At 41.7% G+C, this 12,701-nt stretch overlaps 1 protein-coding gene across 3 annotated transcripts in view; it reads right to left on the reverse strand.

Annotated features, from left to right (window-relative positions):
• Nucleotides 1-12,701, reverse strand: part of LOC123747157 (ELAV-like protein 1) — a 300,388-nt gene that overhangs the window by 266,374 nt on the left and 21,313 nt on the right. The window contains exon 2 of one of the 3 annotated variants that reach the window (XM_069313928.1): nt 4,886-4,968. The exons of the other annotated variants lie outside the window; for them this stretch is intronic. The gene's annotated coding sequence lies outside the window, so the exon portion shown is untranslated. The remainder of the gene's footprint in view (nt 1-4,885; nt 4,969-12,701) is intronic. 3 annotated transcript variants of the gene reach the window in all.

Genomic DNA, 12,701 nt, shown 5'->3' on the forward strand with positions numbered 1-12,701 from the left:
GGGTTCTCCGGTAGGACCCGGGTCTCCTACCACTTCTCTGCACCCTTTCCTGCCCCCCCCCTACTCTTGTTCCCCTATTTTGTCTCTCCCCTCCCTCTCCTTCCACCCACTGCCCTTTCTCTCAGAAAATTTCTTATTACTAAAACACTGAAAACTTTTGAAAACGCCTTGAAAATCACAAGGGTCTCCATAAATGGTAACATTTCTTAAAGGCCAAGCCTGACTAGCCTATGTCCATCCCGTACCCCAGCCCATTCCCCCTGTAAAGTTGGACGCGGCTAGCCCCAAGCATCGTTCCCCAACCTTAGACGGACAGACAGACATCTCTCATAGCGTGTTCATTCATGTTTATGAACAGTACTACACGCAATCCTAATTGTACATGCAAACTTTAGAACCTTTTGCATAAGAATTGTGTATGATTGGAATGGACGTCAATAAGGCATTAAGAGTTTGGATACAGAGCAGAGAAGTACGGTTAAGAGACACTAAACGCAAGGAAATGATTCTTCCATTCAATACGAAACCATGTTTTCCTTCAACTCTATGTAACCGTACGTGCCACATACTGAAGCATGCAGATTACTGTTGTTGGGCGACTAATCACACCAACGACCGCTGGAATAATATAAATAACCATTAAAGTATCTAATTGTACCCTAGGATGAATAGCGAGCCTGACCCATCAATGACTGCATGACCTTTGTACACACTAAAAAAAATAAAGTATGGGAATCCTATCCTTTACCCAAGTAGCTTGTTCCCTATGAAGGAGTTGCACTTGTAAGACATATCCATGGGTACCAATATAACTACAGATATGAACACGTATTAAAATTCAATCCACAGTCAAGCCCCAAGTTACGCAGACGAGGAGTCAACGTGGCTGAAATATGTTTACCACAACAACACACACAATCGACTTGAGAATGGTCCAGGACGGACCGAAACGTCGTCGTCCCTTCACTTTCTAGTGTGTGGTCTGGCCCCCAGTGACCTTTCAGGAGGCAATAAGCCCCGCTACAGGTAAGTGCGTCACAAGAAGGCTGAAGGGGAATATATGTGAGCAGGTCCGTATAAGAGTCAGCTGGTTTAACAAAAACTGTAATTGTATAATCTAGTATTTGTAACCTTAACTGCGGGCTCACCATAGTCCGTGCTACTTGGAACTTCTTGTTCCAGGTAGCAAATCTTAAACAAACAACATTGTAACCTTCAAAAACCTCAAACTGCACTGATTACGAGTATAGACAACATTTATGCAAACATTTCCAAACAAGCATAAACTAAATGCACTTTTTATAACATTCCCAATAGATTATACCTATTAACTATTATTACCTATTAACTATTATTACCTATTAACTATTATTACCTATTATCTATTACTGTATTACCCATTACTGATTGTACCTACTTATCAGATCTTGTTACCCACTGGGAACAAGAGCCTGTAAACTTTTCAACTCCCAAACAATGTTAAAACTCATTTACAAGATAGGGGATATTTCGAAACTTCAGCGCGGCTTCAGATAATTGCTTGGTGCAGCTCATGCACCAATGTACCCAGTTTCCTATAGCACCCACTGGTCTTATTTTAAATAGAATTTGATTCAACCATATTTTTCCTATTTCTCTCAAAGCTATCCTTTTCACTCTTAAAATTCCCTTATTTACAATATAAATAATTATAATTCAATATATTTTCAATATTTAATGGGCAATGATTATAAACACACACATATTACCATAAACAGTTTAACTATAAAGTACACACATTTACTTTAATATATCTATATCTTTTTAAAAATACACATCCAGCATCATAAAATAAATCTATACACATTTTAATGAAGTATGAAATTTAAGGCTTGTGCTCCACTGTACCATTGGAGACGTGTTTCTTCCTTCCTCAGGTACAAAGGTAAAGCTACACTTACCCTTAGACAAAAGTGCCAAGTAATTGTGGCCTACACAAAGAAAACTCGCCCGTTCCACTTTTACAAAATATTTTATGAAATTGTACTCTTCCCTGGGAGGGAGCCGGTCGGCCGAGCGGACAGCACACTGGTCTTGTGATCCTGTGGTCCTGGGTTCGATCCCAGGCGCCGGCGAGAAACAATGGGCAGAGTTTCTTTCACCCTATGCCCCTGTTACCTAGCAGTAAAATAGGTACCTGGGTGTTAGTCAGCTGTCACGGGCTGCTTCCTGGGGGTGGAGGCCTGGTCGAGGACCGGGTCGCGGGGACACTAAAAAGCCTCGAAATCATCTCAAGATAACCTTCCCTCCTCATTTTTAATGGCCGAGAAATGCTTTACGGGGTCTATCAAATTATTGACTTTAAATCTGGTCTAAAAGGTAAAAAACATTGTCAAATCGCTGGATGTGATTACCATGTTGACATTACTAAATAAATGCTGCTATTTTGATTGTTCAAAAGACAAAAGTTAAGTTATTAGAGCTGATCACTTTACAGTAACTGCACATTCCTAGCCTGAGTAGAGCTGCACCATTCCTAGCCTACATAGAGCGGCACTATTCCTAGCCTGCGTAGAGCTGCACCATTCCTAGCCTACATAGAGCGGCACTATTCCTAGCCTACATAGAGCGGCACTATTCCTAGCCTACATAGAGCGGCACTATTCCTAGCCTACATAGAGCTGCACCATTCCTAGCCTACATAGAGCGGCACCATTCCTAGCCTACATAGAGCTGCACCATTCCTAGCCTACATAGAGCTGCACCATTCCTAGCCTACATAGAGCAGCACTATTCCTAGCCTACATAGAGCGGCACTATTCCTAGCCTACATAGAGCGGCACTATTCCTAGCCTGCGTAGAGTTGCAACATTCCTAGCCTACATAGAGCGGCACTATTCCTAGCCTACATAGAGCGGCACTATTCCTAGCCTACATAGAGCGGCACTATTCCTAGCCTGCCTAGAGCTGCACCATCTAGCTTACATAGAGCGGCAGCATTCCTAGCCTTTATAGAGCTCCAAGTACTTGACTATTAAAGGGCATTATTCCTAAATAGTTTTTCGAAAAATTATCAACAAAAAAAATTTACTACCACTGCCTGTATATTCGCCCATTAATTGTTAAAACCGAAATAGTGGGCGAAGTGGAATTGGGACCGAAGATATACAGTAATGGGAAAAAAGGAAGAATGGAAAGTAAACAAAAATTGAGATACTATCAACAGCGACGGAGGAGGAAAATAGGGAAACTTGGAAAATAGGTGAAATGAACAGAACAGGATAAAGCCGTATATGGAGACAGTGTAGCAGCAGGAAGGATAAGGTGGATAATGAACGAAGCAAACTATTACACGCGTCTCGAAGGTGACCATACAACTATCTTGAGATGATTTGAGATGATTTCGGGGCTTTAGTGTCCCCGCGGCCCGGTCCTCGACCAGGCCTCCACCCCCAGGAAGCAGCCCGTGACAGCTGACTTAACACCCAGGTACCTATTTACTGCTAGGTAACAGTGGCATAGGGTAAAAGAAACTCTGCCCATTGTTTCTCGCCGGCGCCTGGGATCGAACCCAGGATCACAAGTCCAGCGTGCTGTCCGCTCGGCCGACCGGCTTCCCTTAATTGCCCCGTTCGACTAGGAACAAAGAAAAGTGTACCTAGTTGGCACACTCAACAAAATAACATTTTATATTAGCATTTTTGGTATTCAGGTGAGGATGGGTAGGCGTAGGGTAGGGGGGTGTTTAAGATGTGTAAAATGTAAATTACAAATAATTTCATTCTTTTATCCTTTACACAAGAGCTCTTTTGATCTTCGGACCCCTAGGACCAGATTCACGAAGAAGTTACCCAAGCACTTACGAACGTGTACATCTTTCCTTAATCTCTGACGGCTTTGGTTACATTTATTAAACAGTTTACAAGCATGAAAACTTGCCAATCAACTGTTGTTATTGTTATAAACAGCCTCCTGGTGCTTCCGAGCTCATTAACTGTTTAATAATTGTAAACAAAGCCGCCAAAGATTGAGAAAAGATGTACAGGTGCCTAAGTGCTTGCGTAACCGCTTCGTGAATATGACCCAGGTTCGTAAGTGCTTGCGTAACTGCTTCGTGAATCTGGCCCCAGGTTCGTAAGTGCTTGCGTAACTGCTTCGTGAATCTGGCCCCAGGTTCGTAAGTGCTTGCATAACTGCTTCGTGAATCTAGCCCCTGATTCGTAAGTGCTTGCATAACTGCTTCGTGAATCTGGCTCCAGGTTTGAAAGTGCTTCGTGAATCTGGGCCCTGAGCATGAGGGGTCGTGTTGGAGAAAGTTTATTGGTGAAAACTCGACATAACCAACAGCTGCCTCTACTCTCAACATAGTGCGCTATTTATAAACATGGGCAATATATTGAAACTTAGGCAATATAAGCCTTCAAAATACAAATAATAAATAAATTAAATTATTTTAATTATTAAATAAATAAATTATTTCTAAATAAGCAGAAGCAGGAAGAAGAAAGCTACGCAGTAATAAGAAGCTTCACTAGACTGAAGAAAAGTTTACCCAAACAAAAGATATAGTATATCTTGAGAGGTTATCTTGAGATGATTTCGGGACTATTTAGTGTCCCCGCGGCCCGGTCCTCGACCAGGCCTCCACCCTCAGGAAGCAGCCCGTGACAGCTGACTAACACCCAGGTACCTATTTTTACTGCTAGGTAACAGGGGCATAGGGTGAAAGAAACTCTGTCCAATGTTACTCGCCGGCGCCTGGGATCGAACCCAGGATCACAAGTCCAGCGTGCTGTCCGCTCGGCCGACCGGCTCCCGGCTCTATACAACAAACTTAAAAGTGAACATAAAATTGCAAACCATGAATTTTTCATCAAACAAATTTTGAAAATTATACACAACTTACAGGCAGGCTCGGTCGACGACCGGGCCGCGGGGTCGCTAAGCCCCGAAATCACCTCAAGGTAGGTACCATTAACGAACTGAAAACTAAAAAAAGTAAGTCAAACACCACGAAAAGTGAGTAAACAAGATATCAATCAAGCATGATAACACTTGTAGTTTTCCGTTCCTCTCCCTTAAGATAAACAATAAGAACCTCTTGCTACTTAGATCTTCACTTGTCATAAAATATGATATTCAAGTGTTAAAGGGAGTAACATACAGAAGTTGGAAAACCGAACAAGCCTGCCTTGAGTTTCTAGTAGGATTAAAAACCTGCATTAGCAGGAATGTTAAGGACGAATCACATCTCGTGCATTTTATATATCATATGATATATAGAATGATATATCGTATGATGTATAGAATGATATATTGTATGATATATCGTAAATAATACGTAGATGGGTACCCCCTCTACGCCTTCTTCAACCAACTTATCCTAGGTCCACCCCCGCCTATCCTATCCCGACCCCCCTATATCCCACCCTGCCCCCCCCCCTTTTCACCCCCTCCGACCCCCCCCTTCATTTCACCCTGTCCCCCCCTTCCCTTCATTCCACCTGATATATTTACATAGCTTCCCTCGCCATCCTGCCTCCCACTCCTCTGTACAACCCATTCACTCAACTAATTGGTAGTTTTTTCCTCACGTTACCGTTACCAACGTTACAAATGCATTGTATTAAGTAAATAAACTTTGACGTTTTCTATATGCATTGGAATAGGTTAGGTCGATTGCTTGGGTTTACGTTTCTGGTTAGGCGAAAGGTGTAGGATTTTTACAGACATTTATGACATAACCAATTCAAATCGACAAATACGTGAATATTAAAAAATGTACCTGGAATCAAAATATTTAATAATTATGCGTGTGCTTTGTGTGGAGCGTGTTTGCCTGTAGTGAAGCAGAAAATACCTTCCAGAGTCGAGACAGGGGGATAGGAGTGTAATGCAGTCTACAGTAAAATGTCTATACTACAGCAGTTAACGACACCAGCTCACTGAAAGGGCACTACAACGTCCAATAGTGTGCAAAGTTATGTACTGGAAGCAATACAGTAGAGGCGTTAACAACAGCGGGTTAGTCAAGTGTTATGCGAGCGATACAGTGCAGAGCCGAACATAGCATTCTAATAGACGAGAACGATTTTGAAGACAACATAGAGGTGGCATTCTGCATGTTCTTAATCGTGTTCGTGAAACAGAATAAACCTTGCTGAGAAACCACGGCGCTCCCTTGCCCCGAGACCAAAAGAATATCGGAAATTTAGAATATAAACGCACTATGCTGCCTTCAAAGTTACGAAAAGAAATTTGAGGGGGATGACATTAATATAGGTTCTTAACGTTGACCAGACCACACACTAGAAGGTGAAGGGACGACGACGTTTCTGTCCGTCCTGAACTATTCTCAATCGACTCGAGAATGGTCCAGGACGGACCGAAACGTCGTCGTCCCTTCACCTTCTAGTGTGTGGTCTGGTCAACATACTTTAGCCACGTTCTTGCGATTCATCGCCTGCATAGGTTCTTAACCTCCCAGATAAGCTAAGCCTTAAAGAATGGTAACTATACACAACACAACAAAGCCAATTTCGATAACATGCTCTAAATTTGTCCTGATACATCGTACTGCAGAACTTAGTTCCCTAAAGGAAATCTATGAACGCTTCTGAAGCTGACAAGACTTTAATGTTTGCTCTTTGCCATCCAGCGATCTTCCTAACCCGTGATAAAATGCCCAAACAAATCTTGCCTTAAAACTTTCCTGCCTTGGATATCAAGGCTATGCAAACCGCCTGTGATATTAATCTTGAGCTTCAGAGAAACAAGTGACCCTGACACGATTAACGACGAAGCATAACTCACTACATCTATAGAAAAACATCAAGAGTGCGTCCACGAAAATTGTGCTGCATATTAAACTATTCAAACTGGTTAAAGCAATACACTCATATTTGCAACTTTAATATCTTGTGCCAAGTCGAAAAATTTATATTTAATTTAAAAAAATATATATAAGTGGCTTTAAAATTACCCACTAAATATTAAAGAATTATGACGGGAATATATTCCATTGCTCTCTCGTGCAAAGTAAACCCTGCCACCTTCTCTGATAATGTTATGCAGAACTCGAGGTTAAGGCGCAAGCTTATGTAAATATCTCATTGCCTATTTATATTTTAATTATCCTTAGCACATAAATCAGAGTTAAATAATTGCATCTGTTGTATCGTTAAAGAGCAAAACGTGAGTTAGCTACCAAAAATCTGTTGCTCAAGTATCCAAGGTTTAACAGAATTAGAAGAGGAGCTATATGATAACTCTCTACCTTTGTTATCTCTCAATATTTTGATTCGACGCTTGCATCTTGAGGTTATCTTGAGATGATTTCGGGGCTTAGCGTCCCCGCGGCCCGGGCCTCGGCCAGGCCTCCTTTTTGTTACACATCCCCAGGAAGCAGCACCCCGTAACAGCTGTTTAACTCCCAGATACCTATTTTACTGTTAGGTAAACAGATGCATCAGGGTGAAAGAAACTTTGCCCACTTCTTTCCGCCTCTGCCGGGGATCGAGCCCGGAACCACAGGACTACGAATCCAAAGCGCTGTCCACTCAAGCTGTCAGGGGAGTGGACAGATTTTGTCTAAAAATCTAAAAAAAAATAAAAAAAATTAGATTTTGTCAAAAGTAGCGATTTTGTCTAAAACAGTAAACCTCTGGCTTGGAGCTAAAAAAACATCAAGCTAAATTTGCCCTGCAAACAACTTATTTACTCGCGCAAGGAAAAAAAAACTATTTAAATTAGTAATTACATGAAAATGTAAACAGGAAAAAAAACATGCTTACATTGTATGAAAAATAAATATTCATTACAAGCTAGTATGTGTATTCCATATAACGTTACCATAATTGTAAGATAGCCTGATAGCACGATAGCCACTCGCTTACCCGGACCGAGTCTCTAGTGCTAAAATAAACCCGACCGGGTTAAAAGAGAAATTGCTTCAATATGAGCCAAATTACAGGGGTTATTTTTATTTTAATTTAAACTTGATTTTTTATGTATTGATTAAATAGATAAAAACCCAACCCGGGCGAATTGGGTTAAAAAATTAATAATGGGTATTTTTTTTATCATCCACCTCGCGAGTTGAACTAGTAGCAATATTGGTACCATTCAAAATTACTGAAAACAGTAGTAGACAACTTAATTCTTTCAGACTATTTCCTCACTACTAGCATTAAATAGTTTACAATCAAATAATAACATGCTTGTTTCCGAAGTCAGACAAAGATATACATGCCTTAATATTATTTAATATATATATATATATATATATATATATATATATATATATATATATATATATATATATATATATTATTAAATATGACCGAAAAAGTAAGATTAATAATTCTAACACGAATTTTCTCAATCTTTCGTACATTTCGTTTCACTGTTGGAGGTAAATCAAAAATCAATTCTCCAAAATTCATTTTTATTTATAAAATAAATAAAATAAATATTTTATAAATAAATATATATATAAATATAAATATAAATAAATATAAATATAAATATTTTTAAATATTAAAAAATAAATAAAATAAATATTTTTATATTTTATTTTATTTTTTATATATATATATATATATATATATATATATATATATATATATATATATATATATATATATATATATATATATATATATATTACACTTAGTTATATACAAGATATACATATTTAAATATGCATGCATACTTAATAGTGGGTCAAAGTAAAAATGTTGTGGATCTCCTCTCACATTGGACTGCAGGAACATGATGAAAGTTGATGCCCTTACTAAGCTTGCAGTAAATAAAGCAATCTGAAGGTAATCTTGAGGTATCAAATAGATCCATTAAATGTGCCATCAGACGAAAGCTCTTAGATGAATTTGAAGTAGAATAGTGAAAACAGGAACCACCAGATCAACCGAGAACCAATGTGTCAAAACTTCTGTATGAGGCAAGTAACACAATCAGACGACTAACAGACGTGGTCACAGCTCGTATACAAGTTGGCTACAAGTATCTCAGACAGTTCGGCATGTATATGGGTCCAGACGAAGTCAATTGTAGTGTGAACCGAGAGAAACATTACATTGAGTATTGCATCTTAGACTAAGAAAATGAGCCAAGGATAACCCTACGTAGCTTGAAATGGCAAACCATTACAAAAAAAAATCTGAAATCCTTGCACTGTATCCACGTTTCGCTTCTAGTAGATAGAATTACATGATTTTAGGAACAGGCAGTGTAGTGTGAAAACTAATAATAATAATAGCAAAAGCTCCTATATGATCTTGTAATATCCCTAAATATTTTATGTATTAGAAAAAGACCTACCCTCAGTGTAAATATTATTAATGTAAATATAGATATTGTAAGGGGTGTTTTTTTTTTGTTAGTAGCTGTTCATCATTAAAAGGTGTGCAAAACAGATACAATTGTTAATGTTAAAATCACTATAGGGTCTGAACAAGACTTTACGCTATCGCTTACAGGATGAGTATGGCGGGTGAGGAATAAACTAGAGGCCTCTGGAGGTGTCAAAAGTCCCCTTGAACCAAAGTATGAGTCTCACAGCTCTACTTTATCCATATTTCAACTTTCAAATACTGACTACTACTTCAAGTTTCACAATAAAGTTAAGGTACAATTTGCAAAATACAATTTAGCGAACAGAGGCGATAGTCAGAAAATTCTTTTTAGCATTATATAATGATATCAAGTTATACTGAGTCAAGGATATCGGGAGAGGGAGTGGAGAGGGTGTGATGGGGCATGGCCCCCTCATTACTTAGGAGGTGCATGACAGCAGCACATTTATGTACCTGTACTATATATTTCCAAGCAGCAACTGCAGAGTAGGGACACGAATATTCATACAAGTTTCAAATGCATAAAAAAAAATTACTGGCTGTGTTCACGATGTCAAGCCCCGTGTGGTGTGGTGTGGTGTGTGTGTTATACACTGTGTGCGATGTTTTACAATATTAATACTTTAACCCTAATTCAAAGTAAATACACCCTTCAAATGTTAATATCTCCGTTAATACTTAATATTATTCCAGCGCCACAAGCCTAATAATGTCACGGAAAGGATACACACTTATCTCCCTTTCCCGCTCTCCCGGCGTGAACTAAAATAATGTTAAACTAAATTGCTTGTCAGAGAATTGTTCTTTATGCACAAAAAAATCACTAGAATGAAGAGAGGATACATCAAACTCCATAGTTATACCTGCTTGATGGGGTTCTGGGAGTTGTTCTACTGCCCAAGCCCGGCCCGAGGCCAGGCTTGACTTGTGAGAGTTTGGTCCACCAGGCTGTTGCTTGGAGCGGTCCGCAGGCCCACATATACCTGCTTGATGGGGTTCTGGGAGTTCTTCTACTGCCCAAGCCCGGCCCGAGGCCAGGCTTGACTTGTGAGAGTTTGGTCCACCAGGGTGTTGCTTGGAGCGGCCCGCAGACCCACATATACCTGCTTGATGGGGTTCTGGGAGTTCTTCTACTGCCCAAGCCCGGCCCGAGGCCAGGCTTGACTTGAGAGAGTTTGGTCCACCAGGCTGTTGCTTGGAGTGGCCCGCAGGCCAACATACCCACCACAGCCCGGTTGGTCCGGCACGTTCTTTTAAGAAAACAGTCTAGTTTTCTCTGAAAGTTCTCAATCGTGGACGGCTTTTCGCTCCCCGTCTACCAGCAATACTTCAATACAAACATTATGAGAAATTTGTTAAAAATACAAATATAGTATTCCTTTCTTCCTTCCTATACAGTATGGAGCGGGAGTGGTTGATAATGAGTACTAGTTGTTTGTGAGCAAGGGTGAGGGGGTGTGAGCAAGGGTGAGGGTGTGAGCGAGGGTGAGGGGGTGTGAGCAAGGGTGTTGTTTGTGAACAAAGGTGAGGGGGTGTGAGCAAGGGTGAGGGTGTGAGCGAGGGTGAGGGGGTGTGAGCAAGGGTGTGGTTTGTGAACAAGGGTGAGGGGGTGTGAGCAAGGGTGAGGGTGTGAGCGAGGGTGAGGGGGTGTGAGCAAGGGTGTGGTTTGTGAACAAGGGTGAGGGGGTGTGAGCAAGGGTGAGGGTGTGAGCGAGGGTGAGGGTGTGAGCGAGGGTGAGGGGTTGTGAGCAAGGGTGAGGGTGTGAGCAAGGGTGAGGGTGTGAGCGGGGGTGAGGGGGTGTGAGCGAGGGTGAGGGGGTGTGAGCAAGAGTGTGGTTTGTGAACAAGGGTGAGGGGGTGTGAGCAAGGGTGAGGGTGTGAGCGAGGGTGAGGGTGTGAGCGAGGGTGAGGGTGTGAGCGAGGGTGAGAGGGTGTGAGCGAGGGTGAGGGGTTGTGAGCAAGGGTGAGGGGTTGTGAGCAAGGGTGAGGGGTTGTGAGCAAGGGTGAGGGTGTGAGCAAGGGTGAGGGTGTGAGCAAGGGTGAGGGTGTGAGCAAGGGTGAGGGTGTGAGCAAGGGTGAGGGTGTGAGCAAGGGTGAGGGTGTGAGCAAGGGTGAGGGTGTGAGCAAGGGTGAGGGGTTGTGAGCAAGGGTGAGGGGTTGTGAGCAAGGGTGTGGGGTTGCGAGCAAGGGTGTGGTTTGTGAGCAAGGGTGTGGTTTGTGAGCAAGGGTGAGGGGTTGTGAGCAAGGGTGAGGGGTTGTGAGCAAGGGTGTGGTTTGTGAGCAAGGGTGAGGGGTTGTGAGCAAGGGTGTGGTTTGTGAGCAAGGGTGAGGGGTTGTGAGCAAGGGTGTGGTTTGTGAGCAAGGGTGAGGGGTTGTGAGCAAGGGTGTGGTTTGTGAGCAAGGGTGAGGGGTTGTGAGCAAGGGTGTGGTTTGTGAGCAAGGGTGAGGGGTTGTGAGCAAGGGTGAGGGGTTGTGAGCAAGGGTTGGGTTGTAAGTGGAGCCGTTTAATTTACAACCGAGGCCCTTTTGAAAATTGCAGTATATAAAGACAATGTTGACCGTAATCTTGAACTATCAAATCCCTTAAAAGTGTCATTAGATGTGAACTTTTAAGATGAATCTGAAGAAAGTAGAATATTGGAAACGGCATCCAGCAGATCAAATGTTCATCACAAAGAAATGTGTCAGACAAGTATATGGGGCAAGAAACAAAATAAGGAAACTGTCACAGATTGTAAACGATTGTGCGTGTCCGCACACTGGACTTGTGATCCTGTGGTCCTGGGTTCGATCCCAGGCGCCGGCGAGAAACAATGGGCAGAGTTTCTTTCACCCTATGCCCCTGTTACCTAGCAGTAAAATAGGTACCTGGGTGTTAGTCAGCTGTCACGGGCTGCTTCCTGAGGGTGGAGGCCTGGTCGAGGACCGGGCCGCGGGGACACTAAAGCCCCAAAATCATCTCAAGATAACTGACTACAAGTATCTTTGGCAGTTCGGCTTGTACAGGGACCAAGATGAAGTGTAAAGTGTGTGGACAAAAGACAGGGATACACACTAGAACTTTACATTTAAAAACTGAAAAAATTGACCGATTTAGAGATAAATCTAAATTCACGTTCCATGAAATAGCAAACCATTTGATCACAAATTGTAAAATCTGAAATCCTTGCCCTGTATCCACGTTTCGCTTCTAGTAGATAAATGACGTTAGAGATTAAGTTAGAACCAGTGTAGTGTGAAGACTGCAGCATGCTCAAGTGATTTGATGAAATACCTGTGCCCAAAATTAGTCACGAGCACTGTCGGGTATTGGAGTTAAAAGTCAAACGACTTTCCAATACTTTTGGA

This window comes from Procambarus clarkii, chromosome 77 (assembly GCF_040958095.1).
Source record: "Procambarus clarkii isolate CNS0578487 chromosome 77, FALCON_Pclarkii_2.0, whole genome shotgun sequence".
In the NCBI taxonomy this organism is placed as follows: domain Eukaryota; kingdom Metazoa; phylum Arthropoda; class Malacostraca; order Decapoda; family Cambaridae; genus Procambarus; species Procambarus clarkii.